General features: G+C 39.0%; 1 protein-coding gene across 1 annotated transcript in view; it reads left to right on the forward strand.

Annotated features, from left to right (window-relative positions):
• CCDC74B (coiled-coil domain containing 74B) overlaps nucleotides 1-26,828 on the forward strand; it is a 440,825-nt gene that overhangs the window by 20,100 nt on the left and 393,897 nt on the right. The gene's annotated exons all lie outside the window — the stretch shown is intronic.

The raw sequence follows: 26,828 nt of genomic DNA on the forward strand, positions 1-26,828 counted from the left end.
AATACAGTGACATTTATATAACTATAACTGATATCTGGATAGGCAGCTGCATGGATAAAAATGTGCAGACAACTAATAATTGCACGAGTAGATGCATATGCAGTAGAAAATTAAAATAAAACAGATAAATATTTGACTGCAGAAAACATAAACTTGATACACTTGACAGAGCTCAACTTGTGGGCAATTTTAATCTTTCAGTAAAGATTTTTAATACCTATCAAATATAGTGTATTATGAAACTATATAGTAAACTACCTGAAAGGGTTGTCAAAAGAGAGAATCTGTGGATGCATTCAAGAGGACATGAGACAGGTAGAGAAGGGTAGAATGGGATGGATGGAGTGATAGTAGAATGTTAAATAAGAATTTTATTAATTTATTCATTGTTCAAATGCACCTACAGTAAAGCCAGGAGGTCGAGTTTGGTCACCTGTGACAGCAAAACAGTTAACTATATGATATATTTTATATGCGGCCCCAAGACAATTTCTGTTCACTCAATGCGGCCCCAGCAAGCGAAAAGGTTGGACACCCCTGGTCTAAAGAGTATCCCTTGTGTTGTGAACAGCCAAGAATTCAAGTTGTTTTTTTGCATAGAAGGTTATATTTAGTAAGATAATATGGGAACTGGATATAAATCATTTTGTCATGTATTTTGACTAGTGTAGGTAAGACAGAAATGGGCTGGAAGTATGATGCAGTCTCTAAATTGGATTTGGGAAGTGGAATAATTATTACAAATTTTCAGATATTGGGCATGGTGGTTTAGGAAACAGAAAAGACTGAATCTGGAAGAGTTGCATTGTGATGAACTCTCTTCAGTGATATATAAAGCAGGGCATGAGGTTGTTAAACCTTGCAGGGTATCCAAGGGAAGGTTTACTTAAGAAGAAGTGCAATGGCTTTAAGTTTGATCTATCTGAAGTAAGATGAAGTAGTATAAGGGGTTTGGTGAAGGGATTGTTGTGATGATTGCAGGTTTAAATGATAAATATTTGAAAGGCTACAAAATTATTTTAGGATTGCTGAGCAGGTGAATGGACATTGTAAGCTTTTAGTTGAGTTGTGAGAGTAGTGGTTGATGGTAATCTTACAACCAGCTAAAAGATTTATTTCATTCCAGAATTGTTTTGGTTTCGTAGCAGGGATTTTTTATTTGATTCCAGAAAGTGAGTGTTATACCTTCTAATAGCCTTTTTTTGGCTAGAATATGAAGCTGAATAATGTGCTTCCTTACTTCTGGGATTTTACTTTGTTTCCATTTGTACCAGACCTCCCTTGTTAGTGCCAAAGCTCTTGTCTTTCAGCCATTATGCTTTGCTGGACTTGTAGAACCTAGAAGTTATTGGAAAAACTGTATCTTTTTTAACTACAAAGGCTTATTACATCAACCATTCAACATATACAAAAAGTGAGTCTAATGCATGGTGCACATATTTCATATCAATGATGTGCTTTTCTATAAATAAACTCATATTTACAAAATCAAAATATTGGTATTGTCATTTGAATATTAAATGGTTCATTCAGTTCCTGCCTTCCCTTCACCCTCATTCCTCCCCCAGAACATTATTCTGCATGTATTGTTCCCACAATTCTCCTTTTTCTATATAATAGGTTCCTACCATTTTCTAAAGATCCCACTTCCATTTCTTTTATCTCTGTTACTTTATTCCCTACCTGCAATACTGTTGATTCAGACTTTGATTTCCAATTTCTAGTAGTTGCTTTTTTGTCATCCACCAATTAAACTTAGCAAGGCCTTACTATGTCTATGCAATTCTGATTCTGTAATACAGCTCAAAAATAATTTCCTTAGTTACACCTATTTGCTCACCCAGTATTTCTGATTGAGTAGACTGCAGGGAATTTTTAAAGTCTGCCAACTCATTACACTCCCAAAAAATATATTCTCAAGTACCTCTTTCTTCCCCATCACATGTCCAACATAGAATAGAATAGAATAGATTAGTACTAAGCTAACTGCCCTTGCAAGCCATTTTAAGCTTAGCCAATTATCCCTTGTGAGTCTCAAACCATGCACCTTGTGTTTGTAAGGCAAACACCTTAACCATTAGGCCACCCTCCCAACATTTGCTGTCTACCTGAGGAAAAATTATTTGGAGTCTACTTGGGGTATAAAAATACCTATGTTAACACTTCCAAGTGAATATCCTAAATTTTCTAGACTTTGCTGCATATTTGGGAGCCATACATACATCCCCCGTACTTTCTTTGTGAATTGCTTATCCAGTCTCTCGTCCCAGTCCTTTCTAACTTCCTTTAATTGGTTTCTATAGTCATCATGCAGTATTTTATATACTAATTATCCCTTTTTAACAGCAGCTTATACATGAACCATCACCCAACCTGATGTTTCTTGCAAAAGAAGTTACTGTGTTAAACGTATCTTCATTCACTTTCACTGGATCATTTCAGAAATGAACACTATCGGTTTTGAAGTGTCACAGCAGCAGTCTCTCACTTGTACTCCAGTGGATTTCCCGCTCTGACCTACTGTTTTTCTGCTGAGTCGTCATCTTATCCTTCCAGGGCTTCCATTTCTGATTGCTAAATCATATTCCCTCCTGTCCTCACAATTCCATTACCTTTGGGCTATCTGGTTTACGATCTTGTCTACTTCATCTTTTGTGGGAGCTTTTTTCTGTTTCCATCTTTTAGTGATTGCTTTCCTGTCTACCATCATTATCACTGCTGTCAAGTATCTGTGGGGCTGTACAGCCTCTTTATCTGTTACCAGTATAAATAACTCTTTAGACAGGTGTTCACCTACCACTGTTCTCAACATTTTCCCCATGTCTTTTTTTAAACAGCTTTATCAAATTATCACTTAAGACACACACATATATTAATGGAAAACAAAGCAAACCATAGTTTTTTCATGCATTAGATATTGCATGTTCTTTTCTTTCTGGCACAAGAGGTAGCACAACTCGGTTTGGTGCAGAAGGCTATAACTTCTATTCCTGTACCAGGTAAATGGATTGCTGATATGACAGTGCAGTATAAGGAGGACGCTGCACTCCTGAGTATGTTATCGTATTATATCATTCAGCTGAGAAGTTAAACAAAGGTCCCATCAGCATGAGTTTGTGTTAGTACAGGTCGGTGTAAAAGGTCATATGGCACCTATGGAAAACAGTATGGGTCTTTTATTTTAGACAATATAAAAAATACATTATTTACATACTTATAAATTGTGCATTTTATAGGTAAATATATATACACATGTCTATTTTTTATTATTTATCGTTTTTAATAACATTTTCATTATTATTCTTTCATAATTGACTCCCACTCGTTCTTCCACAACCATAAGCCAATTTTTCGCAATTTATCTGCCAAAAATCTATTTTCCATTAAACAAAATGTCATTCAGTCTTTCATTCTAAATAACCCATATTGCATAAAATAAATTCTTACCTACCCTTCTCATGTATTTTTTTCTTATTATAATGCCATACATAATCATGTTGATATCTATAGTGTTTATGTCATTAATATTTTCAAAAAAGCTTTCTTTACACAACATTTTCCAGAGTTTCACCACTCTTTTACATTTAAAATAACATGCTCTGTTGTCTCTTCCTCCCCACTAAATAAACAACTTTCTTTTTATATGGCATGTTCCCCTGTACTGGTAACTTATTTATTATCAGTTTCCTTAGGAATTCCTGACATTCTACTGTCTTGGTACGCCACATTTTCCTTACTTTAATGGATGTAATCACTTCTTATGTTAACTTATTCCATGGGTTTACATAATAATATTGTTTCATCTCATTATTATACCACATCCTTCTATCTTTATATCATCAAGTTTTATTTTCCATGTTAGTATGTTTTTCTCTAATTTTTGATATTTTTTAATTGTTTTCATTTGCGTATTCTTTTTCTCTTGTTCTTATTCTCATCATCTTCCAGAACGTTTTGTACTTGTAATTAAACATTCTCCTGTTAATTCCTCATTATCTTCCTTTGCTCACTTGAATACTCTATACAAGTTTGAAAAAGCAGAATAAACAATTGGACTTAATAACCCAAATCCCCCTCCATCTTCATTCATATACAATACACCTCTTTTCACTTTTAATTATGAAACTCATATGATAGAAAATACTACTTTCACATGTTTGAATTCATCAGATAAACCTTTTTCCTGAATGCTAATCTATGCTTCTTCCACAGAGGACATGTTTCTTTAATTTCTTTTATCAAACCTTCCCATTCTATCATAACTACATAATTTTTCTCAGTTTTTTTTCCTTAGCAAAGATGCCTCATTCATTGAAAAATACACCCCCTCCAAATTTTCGCCATGCCACCCAAACTCTTACATTTATCTTTATCCAAGGTCATTCACATTTCCTTTAAACATCCATTCAGACAAATAATAAATCCAAAAACGTTACCACAAACAGAAAATAAGGAACTCCAAGGCCAGGCAGGACAGCAGAACCAACAACGTTTAATGCAAACCAGTACAGCAATGACAAAGTAGGTACAAGGTAACACAATGTCACTAGAATTACAAGGTTAAGCGCTTTCACCTGGAACATGCCCAGGCTTCATCAGAAGAATTTAACTGCCTGAATCACTACTATAAATACTACCATCAGTAATAAACTCACAGCAATTAATGACAATTAACTGCAACGTTAACAATTTAAAGAGTCCTATACAGTCAATTCTAAAAATAAATGTATGCATTCATGCCATACATCCTTAACTTAGATTGTGAAATTCAAACATAAATTGAACATCACCACATTAAAAAGCCTGAACACAATCATAATACAATGTTAAAAGAACATCAATATATCATCAAAAATTTTTTTTGAATAGTGTAAATTATTTTAAAAATGTTATAAATTTTTAAAATATTCCCACGTACATCTGCTTGTAAAAACTCATATGGATAATTGTGGTGTAGTTTGTATTGTTGTGAGACTCTTATAATTTTGCTGCTATTAGTTTTAATACACTGTTGATGCTAATTTGATCATTTAAACCCAGGGTCCTTCCTGAATCTAACTTAAGTTGCCAGAAAAGCTCCCTATATTCTAGCCTGGCTTCCCAGCAACCTCCCTGGGGATCAATAGCCACCTGTTCTAATACAAAGAACTTAGGTTTCATATCCTTGCATACCCTAGAATGCTTGTATAATGCATTAGATTCTTTAGCCTTGGTTACCTCATACATATGTTCATGCACTCTCCTCCTCAAATTCCTCTCTATTTTCCCTAATGTAAAAACTATGACACTTCTCACATATCACTAAGTAAACCACCCCTTTAGTATTACAGTTGTAAAAACCTGTAGCTCTCACACAATATTTCCTAGATGGTTTAAAAACTTCATTATTATCTAACATGTAACTGCACTGGTTACATGTCTCACTTTTGTAAGTCCCCCATTTTCCACCATTACTTAACGTGTTCTTGGTCTTATTCATTTCAAATAGTTCTTTTAAATTGGTGTCTCTTCTTCTGACGAAGGTGGGTTTCTCCAGGAGATAGTTCCTTGTCTCTTCATTTACTCTAAAATAGCCCATTGTTTCCTTACAATGTCCTCAACTTGAGCAGAGGTGGTAGAAAAGGTATGTATAAATGCCCCATCATGACTATCATTTACCTTATTCACTTGACCTCCTATAGTTCTTCCAATTCCCAACACGGGATAATATAAAGTGTCCCGGTCCCTAATCACCTCCTTGGCTAATGTGTCAATGAATGGTTTGAGATACCCCCTCTCCAAAAATAAATGTGTAAGAAGTTCTACCTCTTCTAAAAAACCCTCCTCTCACTGGTCATTCTTGATGCTCTAATAAGTTGCCCTTTAATAATCCCTTTCTTTTGGTAGTGGGAGTGTCCATTGTTGTAACGTAACTATGAGTTGGAAAATGTGCTCTTTCTAAATAATTTAGATTGAAAGCACTGTTTGGCATAATCTCTGTACAGTGTAAAATCTAGGTAGTCTATGTTTGATTGAGACAAGGTGTAAGTAAATTTTAAGAATTCAGAAGAATTGTTAATATAACAAAAAAACTCTTGTAGAGTTTCTTCTGAACCTTCCCAAAAGAGACAGATGTCATCAAGGTAACAAGTATAAAAAGAAATATACTTATTCCAATCGGTCTCGAATATGAACTTTCTCCCCCAATAATCTATCCATTCAGACAAACCAGAACTTTCCTCATCCATATTTTGTTCTTAGCAATTACAACTTTATTATCTGCATATGTTAAAACTGCTGGAATCACCGCTTCCTATTGCATCACTTATCTATTAACTTTCACTTTATAAGCTATTTCAGTCACTATCAAATTCATTACCTATACAAACAATATTCCAGTCATAGGCCATCTTTGTCTTATACCACACTTCTTGCATATTTCTTTGTTCAGCTACCCACTTACTAATACTCTCATTCTATTCATTCTGGTATACTGACATACACACTCTCCTAATTCTGTCAACTGTTCTGCATAACATCCCACAAAGCATCACATCCTACTGTATCAAATGCCTTGCTACAATATCACATACCATAAATTTCACATCCTCCTTTTTACTTATATCATCCACAACTTTTTTCCCAACCCATAACAATTATAGACATCCTTTTCCACTCTCTCTTCTCTCTCTCTCTCTCTCTATATATATATATATATATATATGTATAGATAGATAAATGGATACACACACACACACACACACACACACACACACACACACACACACACACACACACACACACACATGCTTTCTTCTATAATATCTCTCATTGTCATAAAACAAATTATAATTTGTGTTAATTAGTGTGATAGGTCTCCAATTTTATATTTCATTGTTTTCATCTTTCTTCCATATAATTTTTAATACCGCAATACATAACTCTTCATAAACAAACCCTTCATTCAGTAAATTTACAAAATGCTATCTTCACCAATCCACTAATTTCTTGTATATTCCATACCCTATGTCATGTGGGCTTGATACAGAATCAGCATTTACATTCCCAAGTACTTAATCTAATTCACTACTAATAATTTCTTTTTTAAAAAAATTGTTAACGTGTTCTGGATTTTTTAAACTTTTCATCCTCGCTCTTATTTTCTTCTTTTTTATTAAACAAGAAACATCTTAATTTAATTATCATGTATGATATAGGCAATCTTACATGTATATAAATGAAAACAAACAACATTTACATAATTATAGTTACAAACATTATACATTACAAACCATGCTGACACAATTGTAGTTGCAATGATTATACATCACTTGGCATTGTCAGTCAAACATTGCATAGCTTATTTAAATCCTGCCTTCTTTTAAAACTCATTCCTCCTCTGCATGTATTATTACCACAATTCCTATGTTTTCCTATCTAATTTTCTCCTACCTTTTACTAAAGATCTCAACTCAATTGCAGTTGTTTTATCTCTATTACTATATTTGCTTCTTCTAGTAAAGTTGGTTTAGACTTTGATTTCTATTATCTAGTAACTGTTTTTTTGGCAACCACCATAATTAGACTCAGCAAGGCCTTACTACGTCTATGCAATTCCGATTCTGTATCATAGCTCAAAAAATAATTTCCTTAGTTATACCAATTTGCTCACCCAGTATTTCTGACAGAGCATTCTGCAGGGAACCTTTAAAGTCTGCCAACTCATTACAGTCCCGGAAAATATGTTCCCAGTTACCTCTTTTTCTCCATCACAACTCCCAACATTTGCTGTATACCTGAGGAAAAATTCTTTGGAGTCTACTTGTGGTATAAAAATGCCTATGTAAACACGTCCAAGCAAAGATCCTAAATCTTCTAGACTTTGTTGCATATTTGGAAAACATACATATATATTCCCCCAGTGTTTCTTTGTTAATTGCTTATCCAGTCTCTCTTCCCAATCCTTTTTAACCTCCTCTGATTGTTTCTTATCATACAGTATTTTATATGGTCTGCTAATTATTTCTTTTTTTTTAAAAGCAGCTTCTGTTTTAGATTGTACTGAAAAATCTACCAGTGCTGGTCTTTAGGAACCCCTTATTTATTTTTCATTGCCTATACTCTGAAATCAATACTTGATAGGGAAGGCAATCTTCAACCTGCAGTCCAGATAAATTCTTGTTGTCTTCCCATTCTGTTACCTTTCCCTCTGTAGTAATTTGCTCCCAATACCTTGGTTTCTTTGCCAGTTCTCTCTAATAAATTCCAGCCCCCTCTTGCCTGTTGTCTGTATATCTAATAGCAGTCATCTCTACTGGCAGCATCTCCTTTCTCCATTTCCTTGTTGGCTTAGTTCTTAGAATACTTTGTGTTACTTTATGAATATAACATTCTGTATGACTTTTATTATTCTCTTTGAAGGTCTGTATCCAAAATCCCATTCTCTCATTTCTTGAGCTTCCCTATTTTCTCATCACCCCATTTCTGCTTTGAATTATAGTTTTCCACTTGTGCTATGTATTGGTGCCTTAACTGTGTTACTCTGAAATGCCCCCTCAAATTGGGTAATCCCAATCCTCCCTGTTCTATTGGAAGAATCAGATTATCCCCTTGACTCTTGCCATCTTCCAATCCCAGATAAAATCCTTCAGCTCTTTATTAATTGCTATCCACAACTTCTCCTCTGGTTGATAAAAATATGCCTGAGCTGTGTATAAGATTAAAGGGACTACAACATGCTTGTATCTTACTATTCATATCTTTATAGCAAAGCTTCCATTTTCTCAGTTTTTGTATTATCTTTTGTTTAGTTTCTTCCCGCACATCCTTAGCTGCCACACCAGAATCATTGTAACCCATACTCCTAAATATTTCATTTTATCATATCCCCATAAATATGGATATTGCTGAACCAATTGTGTGTGTGGGTACATAATTTACTGCTATTGCCTTTGTTTTAGCGTAATTAATTTTGCATCCCAAAAAGATTTGAAACTGTCTCAAAATGTTCCACAACACCGTAATGTCCCTTTCTGGTTTTGTCAGGTATAACATAATGTCATCTACAAGTACCATACCAATTATATCCTTGAATTTCTGAGTCCTTTATTTTTGTTGCCAGTGGTTCTAAATGTAATGCAAATAACAAGGGGGGAGAGGGTGCCCCTGCCTGGTTCCTCTGCTCAAGCAGAAATTGTCAGAGAGGACCCTACCCACTATAATCAACCTTATATTTTTTCAGGAAATGCAAATGCTTCCATTGCCCTGCTCATAAAGTCCCAGCTTACTCTGTTAAATGCTTTTTCCTACATCAAGACCCACCAACAACAGGGGTATTTTCTTACATTCTGCTTACCTCTGGATCATCAATGTTCTGTTAATGTTATCATATGTTTGTCTCCCCTCCAGAAAACCACATTGATCCATATCTATCAGTTTTGGCATCACCTCTGACATTCTTTTAGTCATTATTTATTTATTTATTTTTATTTTACATTTGTTTACTGGGAAAGTCTGACTGGGATAAGACCCATTTTCAGCAGAGGGTAGAAAAACTCTACATATAGAGATTATACAAAACTTATGCAAGAAATTATACAAAAATATACAAGACTTACAGTACACCAGAAATTACATTCTATACTATTATAGCTGACATTTTTATTATATTGTCATCTGATATAATTTTTTATTGTAGTGTAGACATTATAGTTTCTCAAAATAAGCTGAGGAAAGGTTTGTAGGGCGGAAATTGGATAGAAAAAGATGAGGTTAGATTATCTAGACATGAGACATAGAGATGCCAGAACCATAGGGTGAGGGGGATGAGTGCCCTCAAACATTTACAGCTGCATTTTAACAACTAAAACAAAAAAAAATAAAACTTATTCACTGTGTGGTGCAAGTGTCTTTTCCTTTAAGGAGGACCTTGTGTGCTTTGCATGCACATACGCTGACTCTGATGTCAATACATTCCGCACTCGCACATGGAATTTAAGGTACCAGTTGTGTCAAGAGAGAAGGTGAATGTGTGTGTGTGTGTGTGTGTGTGTGTGTGTGTGTGTGTGTGTGTGTGTGTGTTTGTCTTTGTTTTAGCCTACGATTTTTCATCTCTTTGGTCATTCCTTATAGGACATAATTGCAGGTGCCTGTGGAAATGGAGCATGCAGCTTTTGTACCTTTTGACATCAAAAGTAAAAGAACATAGTGCTTAGCCACCGAACAGGATGCATTGCGGTCTGATCTTTTAACTGTGGTGTGCAAAGCTCTCTTATATGCATGCAATTTTTTATGTAGCATTTACTGTGTGATTGACAGCTGATACATCAGTGATATTACTATTATATTGATACTGCTGAAATTATACTGTAATTTCTTTATCATCAAGATATGGGGATTGCAAATAAATTAGTTCTATCGCTGCTCTTTTCATCTCTTTCTTTGTGCACCGCTTCTTCTTTGTTGTAGCTTGTTCAACTGGCATGCCTATAATTTAGTTGGGTTGTTTAATTTATACTTTTACTACTTTTAGGCATAACATGTTTTAAGGTTCTTATCTGTCATTAGGTTGCATGGCTCTGTCACTTTTAAAATTATTTTCTGCAGTTTATATTTTATTGTAGGCAACTTACTTGATACTTTACAGCTCATATTAGCAATGTCAAAGTCAGATGGATATTTATCAAGGTTATACCTACTTACTCCTCTTTATTTATTTCTCTTTAAACTAACATGTTATTTACTTATACATCTTTTATATGCACCAGGATTAGTTTTATAATTCATTGTGTGTGTGTCTGTGTGTGTTTCTGTGTGTGTGTGTGTGTGTGTGTGTGTGTGTGTGTGTGTGTGTGTGTGTGTGTGCACGTGCGCGCGCGCCCGCGCCCGCATGCTTATATCTGTATGTCATCATCAGATTAAATGGACAAGCAGTCATATTTAAGATATGAGTGGAAAATAGACTGGTTGCTATCCGTGTCATATGAAAGATTTTAATGTTGTACACAGTTATTATAGGAAGTGATGAAGGTTACAGATCAGCAATAATTTATAAGAAGGTTTTTACAGATAGGTCAAAAGACATTTGTAAGCAAGTTTTTTTTTTTTTCCAAGACTGGACGTTTTGTCAATGTAAGCTGAGTTGGGTTTCCTTTGTTTAATTTTATTTTGGTTTTAAGGGGGTTGTAAAAAAAGTAGCTTTAGTGTTTAGAAATAGTGTCCAAAGGGCTGTCAGTACACAATATGCATGATAAAAATTAAGATTTTATAGACATACACACACACACACACACACACATATATATATATATATATATGTATACATATCCCGAATTTCAGTATTTCAAAATTACATAGCCAAAACCTTCAAATCCCAAAAACCCATAATCGCGAAACTCAAAATCCTGAATCTACACTACACATAGAGCACACACATAAACATACACACAACTTCCCCCCCACAAGCACACAGACAAACCTAGACCCCCACACCCCCCCGCTTATATATACTAACTCCGAGATCGCACAATCAGACACACAAAGGTAACTCACACCCACACATTTCACAGTCCCTGACACACACACATCACAGTCACAACACACACTGACATACACTAAAGCCCCTAACCAACACACTTACACATACGTACATACCCGAACTAGCACCTAACCATTTTAAACACTGCAACACTAGAAGTGCTAATTCAAAATCTCCGTACTTCAGGATTTTAAATTTTGCATTTCTGGTGTTTTGGGATTTCAAGGCTTCGGTGTTATAATTTCGAAATACTGAAATTCGGGATTTCAGTATTTTGAAATTATGAACGGAACCCATATATACAGATATATATCTATATATCTATCTATATATCTATATATATATATATATATATATATATATATATATATATATATATATATATATATATATATATATATATATATATATATATATATATATATATATATATATATATATATTATGTATATATATATATATATATATATATATATATATATATATATATATACATACATATATATATATATATATATATATACACATGCACACACACACACACACACACACACACACACACACACACACACACACATATATATATATATATATATATATATATATATATAGGTTCATAGGTAAGTACTAGGCTATCTGCCCATGGGCATTTATAAGCCTTGCCACAGAGTGATGGCTTTCGCCTCCCCATTAGATTAGTAACCTGGGCCTCTGTCAACAGGGCTCCTGAAGTGATCCCAGGGTAGAACTTACGATTACCCATTCACTCATCAAGATTTCTCTTGAAGAGGGTCAGAGAGGAGCTCTGTCGAATATGGATTGGGATTCTATTCCAGAGTGAGGGGAGTCATTGGGACAGGAATCTGTCCCTCCAGCATGTCCTGTTTATTGTTGTACATAGGTTCAAGTCGCTAGAACGAGTGGTTCTGAGGGATCTCGTTTTTTTGAGGTGAAGCATGTCCATTAGTTCAGGGTTTGACATGGCCCTATAGGTCAGGCATAGGTCACCTCTGAGCAGACGGTAAGCGACTGAGAAGAGCTGGAGCTTTTTTAGTTGTGCTTCATAGGGTAATTGTTTAAGGCCCTTAATCCTCTTAGTGAGGTACTTCTGTGGTCTTTCTAGTTGTTGCAGGTGTCTAGTGAGGTACATCTCAAATGGGGCATTGAACTCTATTATGGATCTAATGAGTGAGGAGTAAAGGGGCACAATCACCTCCTTGGATCTGGATGAGAAACCCTTTGTGATCAGGTCTGCCACATAGAAGGATTTCCTGACCATTTTGGCTATGTGGTTATCAAAGGAGAGCATGCTATCTACTTGGGTACCCAGGTCCCTAATTACTTCTTCTGTACTTAGTGGATTCCCGTCTATGTGGTAGTTTGTAGGTACTTTGTTTGTCCCAAATGGGATTACTATGCATTTTTTGGCATTTAGCTTGAGGCCGTGACTTTGACACCAGGTGTTTGTCTCTGTGAGACCCTTTAGCAGGATGCCTTTGTCAGCTGGAGAGTCAATTATTGCACCCAATTTACAATCATCTGCGAACTTGGTTAGCCACAGTTCCTCCGCCTTTGCCTGTACTTCGGAGAAATATATACAAAACAGGAGGGGTCCCAGGACTGAGACCTGTGGGACTCCACTTGTGACTGGTTTAGAGTCAGACATGACGCCTGCCACTCTTACCGTGTGGGTTCTGTCTGAGAGCCAATTGGCAACCCATCTCATGACATGGGGGCTAATATTTAAGCTGGTGAGTTTGTCTATGATTCCTGAGTGTGGGATGGTGTTGAATGCCTTAGCGAGGTCCAGATATGCTGTGTGGACCACCTTCCCTTCATCTATGGCCTTGGTGACTGTTTCGAAGAAGTCGACCAAGTTCTGGAGGCAAAATCTGCCTTTAACAAAGCCGAACTGGGTGGGGTCTAGTGTTTGGAGGTTCCCAATGTCCCTGTTAATGAGCTCCATGATGATGCGTTCCATGGCTTTGCAGATCAAACTAGTCAAGCTTATAGGGCGATAGTTTCCAGGGTCAGTTGTGGCACCACCTTTGTGGAGCGGTACGACTGTTGCTGTACGCCATTCTTTGGGTACATAGCCGGTAGAGAGGCTGAGTTTGAATAGTGATTTGAGATGGGGCGTTTTTATATATATATATATATATATATATATATATATATATATATATATATATATATATATGTATGTGTGTGTGTGTGTGTGTGTGTACATACACACACACACACACACACACACACACACACACACACACACACACACACACACACACACACACACACACACACACACACAGTGGATATAAAAAGTGTACACACCCCTGTTAAAATGCCAGGTTTTTGTGATATAAAACAAATGGGACCGCAATAAATCATTTCAAAACGTTTCCCACCTTTAATGTGACCTATAACCTGTACAATTCAATTGAAAAACAAACAAATGTGTTAGGGCAAAAAATATAAAAAATTAAAAAAAGTACAATAAGCTAGTTGCATAAGTGTGCACACCCTTAAACTAATACTTTGTTGAAGCACCTTTTGCTTTAATTACAGCATTCAGTCTTTTTGGGTACACACCTGCTATCAATTAAAGAGGGACTGATTAACCCTAAATAAAGTTCAGTTGTCCTAGTAGGATTTTCCTGACATTTACTCATTTGCCTGCTACAGCAAAAGCCATGGTTCGCAGAGAGCTTACAGATCACTAAAGGGATCTCATTGTTGAAAGGCATCTGTCAGGAGAAGGGTACAAAAAAATTTCCACAGCATTGGATATACCATGGAACACAGGGAAGACTGTCATCAAAAAGTGGAGAAAATATGGGACAACAGTGACGTTGCAAAGAACTGGATGTCCCTCCAAAACTGATGAAAAGACAAGATGAAAACTGGTAAGGAAGACTGCCAAGAGATCTACAGCAAAAGTGAAGGAGCTGCAGGAATTTCTGGCAAGTACTGGTTGTGTATTACACGTGACAACAATCTCCCTTATTCTCCATATGTCTGGCCTGTGGGGTAGGGCTGCAAGACGGAAGCCTTTTCTTACACAGAAAAACATCCAGGCCCAGCTAAAATTTGCAAAACAATATATCATGTCTCCCAAAAGAATGTGGGAAAATGTGTTATGGTCTGATGAGACCAAGGTTGAACTTTCTGGCCACAATTCCAAATGGTACGTTTAGCGCAAAAACAACACTTTGCATCACCAAAAGAACACCATCCCCATGGTGAAGCATGGTGGTGGCAGTATCATGTTTTGTGGTTACGTTTCTTCAGCTGGAACTGGGGCTTTAGTCAAGGTGGAGGGAATTATGAACATTTCCAAATACCAGTCACTTTTGGCCCAAAACCTTCAGGCATCTGCTAGAAAGCTGAAGATGAAGAGGAATTTCACCTTTCAACCCGACAATGACCCAAAGCATACATCCAAATCAATAAAAGAATGGCTTCACCAGAATAAAATTAAAGTTTTGGAATGGCCCAGCCAGAACCCAGACGTAAATCCATTAGAAAATCTGTGGAGTGACCTGAAGAAGGCTGTGCACAAGAGATGCCCTCACAATTGGACAGATTTGTAGTGCTTTTGCAAGGAAGAGTGGGCAAATATTGCCAAGTCAAGATAGACTCTTAACCAATAAGACTGAATGCTGTAATTAAAGCAAAAGGTGCTTCAACAAAGTATTAGTTTAAGGGTGTGCACACTTATGCAACCAGCTTATTGTACATTTTTTATTTTTTATATTTTTCCCTTAGCAGATTTGTTTGTTTTTCAATTGAATTGTACAGGTTATAGGTCACATTAAAGGTGGGAAAAGTTTTGAAATGATTTATTGTGGTCTCATTTTTTTTTATTTCACAAAAACATGGCATTTTAACAGGGGTATGTACGCTTTTTATATCCACTGTATAATATATATATATATATATATATATATATATATATATATATATATATATATATATATATATTTATGTGTGTGTGTGTGCATATATGAGATGCATTTGTGTATAGTACTATAGTATAAAAAAGAGATTAGTGTTTTTTTTTTTTTTCGAAGGGAACTCCAGTAGCATTACAATGTAGAATGAGGTTTGGAAGCCCCAGTATTCAGTGATATGTTGATTACATTTGGTAATAGGGAAATAAATATGCATGTACAAGTAGGAGAAACAAATATGTATAAAACAAAAAAAAGAAAAAAATGGCAGAAAGAACTATGCATGGTAACTGTATAATGTCCTAGTATGAGGCTGTGTGACAAAAGGCAAGGAATAGCTCTGGTTCTGCCCATATAATATGTATACAGATCCTTGGTTTAGCAGGTATAGCATACCGTAACATTTTTGATGGTAGATTTATGTTCTACCTCCCACTTCTCCTCCTCAGGAGTCAGCCTGCCAAAAATATGACAAAGGAATCAAACTCAGGATTACGGGATCATGTTCCTTAACAACCTATGGACAAAAACATTAGTGCTAGTCTGCTTCTGTTTTATGTTACGTATCTATTTTATTTTTATATTTGTTTGTGAGAAGGTATAGTTGCTTAAAGGCATACATCTGAAGAGCACTAAACATTCTATACTTCAGAGTAGCACAAGAGTGGTTCAAGGGTAGGTGTAACTTATTTTAAAGGAACACCGTATCACAGCCTCTAGAATATGTGCAGTATAGCACAGTAAGCTCTTGGGGGGTGATTTTTTTCTAACATGTACAATACTGCAGGCTATGTGACTATGTTCTACATAAAGAAAGAGATGCAAGGGGGTATACTGGAGGGTACAGTATACTGTTGTGAATATATGTTGCAGGCAGCACAAGTTCCAGTACAAAAAAGAAATCATAGAGCACTGTCAGGTAGGACTATGCACACAGTCATGGATTACTTAGTTCAGGTATCTAAACAGAATGAACCCCAGGAGTGCTCCTCGTGCCAGTAATGGATAGAGGCAGTTCCTGAATGCTGCATCCCTTGCATAAGTCCCCTCCAATTATCTATGGTATGATCACATTTATTCTCACTAGGACTAATATGCAATTATCAGCCATGGGGGAGGGAAGAATCAGGAAATCATAATTGTTAAAAAAAAAAAAGAAAAGGAAAGTCAAATATTGTCCATGTTGTTGAGAGGGAGGGCGTTGAGAAAAAATATTTTTAAAAAATTGCCCTTTTTAGATCAGTAAGTGCCCCTCTCACCCTCCGCCCCCAGCTTTCAACAGCTTCCGGTACCTCTGACATGAGAGAGAGCATAGATTATGATTATAGACATAAACACTTTATAATCCTGGTTTAGTATTGAAATGGGCCTGTATGAAGCTGGATCTGATGGATATTTACCCTCTTTGGGTATTACAGCTACCACTGCTTTCTTCCAGGGTGTTGATACTTCTTCTCCTCTTAAAATACTGTGAAATAAAACCTTCCACATCTTTATTATTTTTCCCTTCAAACTTCCACAGGAATGCCATATATTCCTGCGGACTTTCTTTAGATTGATTATACATTACCATTTTATCTCGTCTCCTCCTATCCTGATAGTAATTGACCCTCATCTCCCTCCACCCTTGGTATATTTAATTCTTCCATAAATGGTTCCATTTGTATTCTCTCCCTTATTTTCCTTCTTTTCACTCTTATGCACATTTTCCACATGCTGTACTACAGTATTCATAATTTACTCGTGTTCTTTTTACCTTTCCTTTCACATTTTTTATTTCCCTCATTATACTAATATCCTCCTTTTACTGTTTTAGCCAGATATGCAGATATTTCCTCCCTTCTTGCTTGTAAATAAAATTTCTGCCTAAACAGTAATGCCTTAATTTTTGTCTCAATTTCTTTTATAAGTTTCTCTTCAAATTCTCTAATACATTTCTTAGCATTTTCCCATATTTTATTTTATGTTCCTTTCTAATAACATCCTGCCATTCTTTTTAAATTCAATCTGCAGTTCAAACCATTTTTTTAAGACCTTCGTGGTTATATGATTCGTCCATAACTGCAATATTTCCCACTTTGCAGTTTCAGCGCAAAATCTTTCATTTATTCTGTTTATTCCCTTTCTTATTTTAATAGACTCTCTTTCTTCCATCACCTCCATCCATATTGCTAAATTGTATGAAAAACCTGTCACAACTTTATCACCATTTGCTACCCCCAACATTTCTGAGAATACGAAATAATCAGTTTCTAAGCTGAGTGTTCCCCTTCTGTGAGTCCATTGACTTTTGTTCCACACAGTTAATTTACCACGTTATCGCTTTCTATAGTTTTTGCATGTTTCCATTTCTGTTTACATTTACCCCTTAAATCACAAAGTCCACTGCAGTTATAATTTTCATGTTAACTACCACAGTCTAATATTTGATGGAACAGATTCTCTTTTTCTTCTCTAGTTAAATATGCATATAATGATATAATTCTATAAACATGTTCTGTATAGTTATCCTTCCCATTACATCTAGTATTTCCACTGCATTTTCACAACACAGACACTTCCGAACAAAGTTCACTTTCTAAATTTCATATAAGCCTCTGTCTCCCCATCCACTTATTGAGATTCTTCTTGAAGAGATTCAGTGAGGTGCTCTGCCCTCATGATGGAATTCTATTCCAGAGCAAGCTAAGGAGCCTCTGGGGAACCTGTCCCTCCAGCAAGTTCTTATTTATTTCTGTGCTGAGGTTCAAGTCCCTGTGGAGCATGTCCATTAATTCTGGATTTGACATAGCTTTGTATGTGTAGAGCTGGAGTTTTTAACGAGGCAGTATATATATCTGTTTTGAGACCTTGATCCTCTTGGTGAAGATACTACTTTTTTCTTTCTAATTTAGGCTTGCACTGGGTAAGGTACATCCCAAAAAGGGGGGCTTTTTTGGGATGGATGATGGGATGAGAGATGAATAAAGCAGAGACACGATTCTTGATCTAGATGACCCCCCGTGATGAGGATGAGGTGGGTGGGGTCTTCTTTCTAACTTTTCTTGGCAATGCAATTTTCTAGATTCAAAGGAGAGATTACTGTGGGGTCCCACTAATAACTTTCTCTGTACTTAATTGGTTTCGCCTATGTTATGTGGTAATTTTGTTAATTTTGTTTTGCCAAAGGTATATACACTTTGGCTTTTGCATTTAGCTTTAAACATGGTGCTGGCTGGCACAGTCTGTCTCTCCCTGTGAGACCTTTTTTGGGATGTTTGTGTCAGCTGAGGGTGAGCCATAGTCCTCCCACGTGCCTGTACCTCTCTGAAGTATATATACGAACAAAGAGTGGTCCCAGGACGAACCTGGGCCTGGGGCCACTTGTGTCTGACATGGCTCAGCAACTCTCACTCTGTGGGTTCTGTCTTTGAGCCAGTTTTGACATAGGGGTTTATATTTAAGCTGGATAGCTTATCTATGATGCCTGTCAAATGCCTTTGCGTCCAGATAGGCTGTGTGGACTACCTTCCCTTCATCTATGGCTTTGGTGTCTGTTTCAAAGAAGTCAACCAGGTTCAAAAGGCAGGATCTGCCCTTGACAAAGCCGAACTGGGTAGGATCTAGTGTCTGTAGGTTCCACCCCACAATTTTTCTGTTTGCAGTCTTTCTTTCTTTGTCAGGAATCTTACATCCTGTAACAAAATAACATCCATATCACAATTAGTACACCATTCCAGTATCCCTACCCTTTTTACAGTGTTAATAATACTGTTCACATTTACTGAAAGTATTCTAAAGTAGTTGCTTTCCCTTCTTTTTAAGTTTAGGGAAAATATTTTTAAATTTTTGTTTTCTTATTTTTACTCCTCTCTCAACTGAATATTTTCCTGGGTTTATGTACTAATAATCCTTGATCTTCAGAATCAGATTTTTCATTGGCTAGATCCTTTCTCTTGACCCCTCTTCCTGCATGCACTCCCTCTCATCATTTTCCCCTCTATATTTTTTCTTCTTCTACAGTTTCCTCTTCACCCTCTCCCCCAGCATTTTGTTGTCCTTCCTCATATATGTTTTCTTCCCTTTCTTTTTTTCATTATTTAAGGTTTGCTCTTGACAGTCTGTCCAAAAGTATCCCTTTTTTACACAACCTGCATTCAGGCACACCTTCTTGCTGTATGTCCTTTTTCCCAACATTGGTTAAAAGAAACACTACTTAGTCTGGCCAGCATATCTTAATGTCCCTCTGTGACCAGCCACAAAAATAACACTTTGCCAGTGTTTCACCATATTTTTTCTCATTTCAAAACAGCTTCCAGTCACCACCCTATATTCTACAACTTTCACAATATTATCAAGTTACGTACAGACATTGCATGCATTTTTTACCGTCATCATTTTCCAGTTAATCAGTTCTAAACTGAAAAGTAACTATCTGATGTTGTTAATCATCTTCCCATTGGTCATTGGTGGGTTTGGTGCCAAAAACTCTCAAGCTAAGCTGCCACAATGTCCTTTTCCCAGTTACCCCAGATCTCGTTTGCCGCACAGTCATATAGCAGTGTTTCACCGAGCTCTCCAGCTAAGTGTCATATTTTTATAAAATTTACTGTATTTTGAAATTTTTTCTGATGTAACTCTTTTTTTCTACCCTCAGGTATCTCTCATGCCTGGTATCTTTGATACCATCGTTGGTATTTTTTCTCTACTCATCTCTTCTCAAGGTACCCTTTTTGGATTTGTTTGGTTGTGTATGTGTGATGTCTGAAGAAACTTGAGGGTTCAATTCAAACATTGCACTTCTGCATGGCCAAACTCCCACAGCGACTTACATGATAATTGTGTCTATTGTCTGGGCGTTTCCCACTTGTCTGTGAAACCTCCTTGCCAGATTTGTCTAAGCTTTAGTCAGCAGATGCTGAATGAAAGGAAAAACAAGCTTATCTTCAAAGGCCTACTATCTTCACCCTTCTCAGAGGCCCTTTCTGTGTCGGAGGTCTCAACCCCTCCATTGAAGGACCCTCTTCACCAGCTGGTGATAAGGGTAAGTCCCACAAACATAAGACCAATAAGTCTTCTACGGAGCATAAGATTGCTCTCTCGGTCCCGACTATTCCGGTCCCGAGCTCAGCTCCAGTGGCCTCTGTGGACATTACCATGACTTCTACATTGGCGCCGCCTTTGGCACTGACACCTACAGTACCGACTTCAACTATAGTAACAACTTCGGCTCCAACATTATTGTCTTCGGTAGCCTCGGCACCAACCTTGCCTCTCACCGCATCAAAGTCGGTTCCAACTATTCCTTCAGAGCTGATGATGACTTCTACTCCAAGTAATTCTTCAGCGCCGAGTCTTTTCTCAGCACCATTAGTTCCCCTACTACCTGTCTCCAAGTTAGAATCTTCGGTGCTGACATTTCAAACACCACAGACCAGTGTGTTGGTAAGGTCCACCAGGAGTCTATCTGAATTGGATGTGGTGCGCCTGTTGGATCAGCTGTTGACAGCCAGAGGGATTACAAATTTTCCAAAATCCCATCCAACTTTGGGTTTTGGGTCTATTGCCCCCATGACTCCCACTTATTCTCCTCCCTTGGACTCTTTGGTTCCAAGGCCCGTAGTTCCATTGTCCTTGGTGGGAACCATTTCCTCGGTGCCGACAGTGACTCTCTCTGAAGCTTCAAGGCCCCCCCTTTGGGTTTCAATTCCTACGGAGCCGTCCCTTTTTCAATCTCATGGTTGGGTGGTGGAACCCTCGGTTCCCAGTATGGTTCCAAGTTTTTTATGGGTTCTGTCCTTGGATCGGGGAGCAGCACCCACCCCGATCTTACATGAGGCTCCGTCCCCAGGAGCAGGTTTTGCCCCTCAGTTCCAGTTTCCCATTCTCTTCGGGCAGACCAGCTTTCTAGGTGATGGAGAGGGTGCTTGCTTCTGGAAGCTCTCCTACGTCGGATCTTCCCTCTGCTCCCTCTAAGCTACAGCTACCACGGCCCACCTCCCTCCGACACACGAGCAAAGCCTCAGAAAACCCCCTGTCCAGGTAATTTCCTTCCTTCAGTCTTCTTCAGGCGGCCACTGAGACCCCCCCAGAAAGAGAAGGCATGAGAAAACACTTGACTCTCCTCCGGATCTCACTGAGGATGATGATGGGGAAGGGTCCCCATGGTGATGTCTCCTTTGGAGACATCCGAAGCAGAGGGGTGACTGGAAGCCCTCCAGTCCTTCCTCAGAGGAGTTTGTCTTCCTGCAGGCTTTCCGCTCTTGGCCTTCTAAAGAACCCTGATTCTGTTGAGGCCATTCCCTGGAGACCGGATAAGATTCTTTCCCCACCTGAGGAACAGCCCCACTGGTCTAGAGGCTTGCCAGTAGACGATATAGTGGTGGCGGCGGCCACAAAAAAGGATCTTGCAGAGGAAAGTCCTATGTTCACCCGCCCAACAGAGAGTCCCGGGTGGTGGACAGATTAGGGAAGTGAGTCTTTGCTTTAGCAACCTTTGCAATCAGGTCTCTGAATTAATTGGCACAGTTTACGAGGCTCCAAAGGGATCTCATCTCAGAACTTTCTGGAGCCCTAACGGGTCAAATTTCTGACAGGGCATGCGACAAAGTTGCTTCTCAGCTTGCAACCCTAGAGTCTGTCTCCAACTCGTCTATGAGGTTGCTGTCCCATGCAACTGAAGGGGTGGCTAGAGCTGCGGGTGCAGGCATAGTTATGAGATGCCATGCCTGGATGCACATTTGTGACCTCGCGGACTCCTTCAAGTCTTACTTTTTGAATGCCCCTATTGAACCATCTGCTTTGTTCAGTTCTAAAGTGAAGGACACACTGGCCAAGTGTGAACAAGACAGAAAGACCTTGTCTGCTGTTGACCTACGTTTTTTTTCAAACCTCAGCGCTCTTTTCCAGGAACCAGAGGAGTGGAAAGATATGGCACAAAAATTCTCAAGGCCCTTTCCGCAATGCATGTGCTGAGGATTCCCCCAGAGGCAGAGGGGGTTCCAATGGTGAAAAACTCCCCTTTAGGGGCAGAGAGGGTCCCTGGAATCAAGACTCCAGGAATTCTTTCTCTGGGTAACCTTATCAGTGCTTCTGAAGCGTTGCCCAATTGCTTTCCTCTGGAAGCAGTTGGGGCTCATTTTTCTCTGCACCAAACTGCCTGGCACTCTATTACAAATGATCAGTGGGTGCAGAGAATAATTTCCAGATGTTACTACATTCTTCTAATATCTTGCCAAAAACCTTCAAAATACCTTCCCAATGTTCCACCCATTCAAAAGGAAGAGGTGGCTTCAGAGATAAGAAAGCTGTGTTAAAAATGAGTCCACCAACCAGTCCCCCCAGACCAATGCGGATCCAGTTTCTACTGAAGATTCTTTTTGGTGCCAAAAAAGACTAGGGACTGGAGACCCATTTTGGATCTCAGCCAACTAAACAAGTCAGTGGTTCAAACCAAATTCCACATGGTCACGATACAATTCATTCTCCCCTTTTTTCGGGAGGGTGTTTGGATGTGCTCGATAGAGCTCTGGGATGCGTATTATTACATCAAAATGGACAAGCGCTCCAGGAGTCTCCTTCACTTCCAGCTAGGATCCAATCATTACCAATTCAGAGCCCTGCCATTCAGTCTGTTGACGGTCCCCAGAGTGTTCACGAAATGCCTAGCAGTGGTAACAGCTCATCTGAGACTTCAGGGATTCTAGGTGTTTCCATATTTAGATGATTGGCTCCTTTCTGCCCCCACCAAGCGCCTACTGATCATGGCCCTCTGATACACTCTTGCACTGGTGGAGTTTCTAGGCATCACAGTCCATTGGGAAAAATCCAATCTTCATCCTACCAAGCAGTTGGAATTTATAGGAGCAGTATTCAATACTCAGACAAGCCAGTTCTCTCCCACCTCACAGGCTTCAGAGGTTAAGATTACAAGTGCAAGTGATACTTTGTCAAAGGAAGGTGTCAGCAAGGGAAGTTCTACAGGCTCTGGGGTCTATGACGGCAGTCATTCCAATTTTTCCCTCTGGCAAGATTGCATATGAAGCTGTTAAAATGGCTCCTTTTGTCCCAGTGGGTGTCAAATCTTTATCCTCTAAACTCACAGATCATCATCACCAATTCCTGCAAGCAAGATCTTCTTTGGTGGATGAGGGCAGATGAAATTCTTTGGTGTCGCCCCTTCCAGACTCCTCAACCCAGCAGCACGGTGACCACGGACGCTTCCCTGATAGGGTGGGAGGGCCATTTTCAGGGAAAGGCAGTCTAAGGCACGTCGTCCAGCTTGGAGGCCAACTTGCATATCAACGTTCTGGAGTTGAGAGCGGTGCTGTTGGCATTGCAGTCACTTCATCCGCTCCTTCCATCAGGAACAATTGCAATCTAGTCAGACAATATGTCAGTAGTCTGGTACATAAACAAACAAGGAGGGACCAAATCCTACCCCCTGTGTCAAGAGGCCATGCGAATTTGGCATTGGGCAATAGCTTCCAACCACTTTCTTTTAGCAACGCATATCCCAGGGAGCTCCAATGTGATTGCGGACAGGCTGAGCAGATGCATCCTCCTTCCACATGAGTGGTCTCTCAATCCGAATGTGACGACAGAAATTTTCAGCCGTTGGAGCCAGCCTTGCTGCGATCTTTTTTGCTTCCCCTTCAAACAACAAATGCAGCAGCTTCTTTGCCCTCTTTCTCCCAGACAGGGAGTCACCGAGAGATGCTTTGACTCACGATTGGCCCATGGGTCTCCTTTATGCTTATCCTCCAATTCCTTTGATACCCCTATTTTTAAAGAAAGCAATTCAGTTGAGATGCAAAGTGATCCTCATTGCCCCATTTTGGCCTCGGCAAGTATGGTTCCCCTTCCTCCAGCCTCACCTGTTACAACCTCCATGGCTCCTGGACACTTATCAGGACCTAATCTCTCACCCCCAAGGGATGACTCCCCCAAATCTGTCCACTCTCAAGCTGACAGCTTGGTTTCTCCACTTCCGTTAGTCGCCAGGCAGGAAACTCTCTCTTCACCCATTTGCGATATTATTCTGGCCTCCCATAAACCATCCACGAGGAAACTCTACAGAGATAAGTGGAAAAGGTTCGCTGTCTGGCCTAGTAATCAGATGCTAGACCCCTTTTCAACTCCTGCAGTTGTTATACTTCAATACCTTTCTGAGTTGTTTGACAATGGGGCACCAGCTTCTACTATTCATATCCACTTGGCATCTATCTCCAATTTTCATAATGGTTCGGATGGCGTTCTTCTTATCTCCACCTGCCTTTGCAAGACCTTTCTCAAAGGAGTTTTCCATAGCAGACCCCCAATCAGGTGGCCTGTAGAGACATGGAATCTCTCTCTGGTATTACAGTCTCTCTCTTTACCCCATTTTGAACCTGATGCAACATGTGACCTAAAATTCCTATCATGGAAATCTCTGTTTTTGGTAGCGGTCACATCAGCCAGAGGGATATCGGAATTACAAGCATTATGCACCAAGAGTCTGTATCTAATTTCCATAAAGACAGAGTATTTCTTCGTACTAATCCATCTTTTCTTCCCAAAGTGGTGTCTGACTTCTCTGTTAACCAGTCCATTGAGCTCCCAGTGTTTTTTTCCAAATTATTCCAATAAAGGAGAATACTGTCTACATTCACTGGACATACATAAACAATTACGTTTCTACTTGGACAGGACTAAATCTTTCCACAAGACGGATCAACTTTTCATCTCCTTTTCTGGTCCAAAAATGGGATGTGCCATATCAAAAGTCACTTTATCAAAATGGCTCAAAGATTGTATTACCTTTTCATACTCACTGGCGAATGAATCTAAACCTGTTCATATCAAACCTCATTCAACGAGAGCCATTGCAACTTCTGTTGCTTTTCACTCCAGGGCTTCTATGGACAACATTTGCACAGCAGCCATTTGGGCTAAACCCCATACTTTCATCAAACATTACAAACTGGATTTGGTCTCCAGGGGAAGAGCGGCCTTTGGCTCAATGGTTCTCAGGAATGTTCTTCCATAAGGGCCACCCATGTTTTCAAGTAGCTTGGGATTTTGTCCCATCAGTGATGAATGGGAAGAAGATTAACAACATCAGATAAAGAAGTTATATCTTACCATAACCTTCTCATCTGTGTTGTTGATCTTCTTCCATTCATCACACCCTCCCTCCCTCCATCTCCCATCAAAGACTCCTGGTGGATCTTATGGGTCCGTGTGGTGTTTCAGGGTTTTCTGTGCAAAAATGGCCTCATGTTAAGTTGTCAATCTCGCCTTCATTCTTGCTGGAGGGGTTCGGAGCCGAACCTCGGCTCCGACTTGGCCTATACTAAAGCTCGAGAGCTATTTATACTGGCTCGAGGCTACCTTATATCTCACAATGCTAGGCGCTAACTACCCAGATCTTGTTTGCCGCTTACAGCTGCGAGGTGCATTTATTACCGGCTCTGCAGGTTAGATTTTATAATTCTTGAATTTCTCTCTTTTAGTCAGATTTTCAGTTCGTTTTTTGTTAGCGACCATCCCATTAGCTTCCCTTCATAGCTAATCTCCCTTCCAGTCCCTTTTAATCCCTTAATCCTAACCCCTTTTTTGGTTAGAAGGTTAGGCCTTTGGGCCTATTCCCCTTTCTTTAAATTGTCAGTTTAAATTGTTGTGTGACTGACTTAGCTTGTGTTAAAGGGTGTCTGTGTGTGTGTGTGTGTGTGTGTGTGTGTGTGTGTGTGTGTGTGTGTGTGTGTGTGTGTGTGTATATTTTTAGGATGTCTAAAGACACCAGGGTCTCAGGCTTCAAGAAGTGTGACTCGTGCTGTCAGAAAATGTCGCTGACAGACTGTCACACTTCTTGTGTTTATTGCCTGGGCCCTCTGCAACTGCAGGACTCTTGTTCTGTCTGTCATGCGTTCAGTCCAAGAGTCCTGCAGGAACGCAGAAATAAGTTAATTTTGAGGGGCTTATTAAAGCCTGAAGGTTCCCCGACCAAGCCATCATCGGGGAAGCCTTCGAAGCCATCTAAGCCGTCGGCTCTGTGTTCAGAGCCTTCGACTGGTGGTGCTCTGACTGCTGCTACATCGGCTCCGGCTGGAGCTGATATTACCAAGACAGTCTTCCTCATCGGCTCCGGCTGGAGTCGACGTTTCTCAAACTCAGTCTTCTACATCGGCTCGAGCCGGAGCTGATGATTCTAGGACTCAGTCGGCGCCGATAGTGGTATCGGCACCATCTGCCAGCCATAAATGGTCCAGGTCTCCATCCTTGGAATCTGTTCACTCAGCTCCGAGGTCTCCCTTACTCTCGAAGCGGAGCCATCGAACCCATTCCTCTAGGTCTTCCAGGCTCTCAGACCATGACCTCGAGAGGGTGGTTAGTAGACTTCT

This window comes from Protopterus annectens, chromosome 4.part0, assembly GCF_019279795.1.
Source record: "Protopterus annectens isolate FY-2018-M chromosome 4.part0, PAN1.0, whole genome shotgun sequence".
NCBI classification, from domain to species: Eukaryota; Metazoa; Chordata; order Ceratodontiformes; family Protopteridae; genus Protopterus; species Protopterus annectens.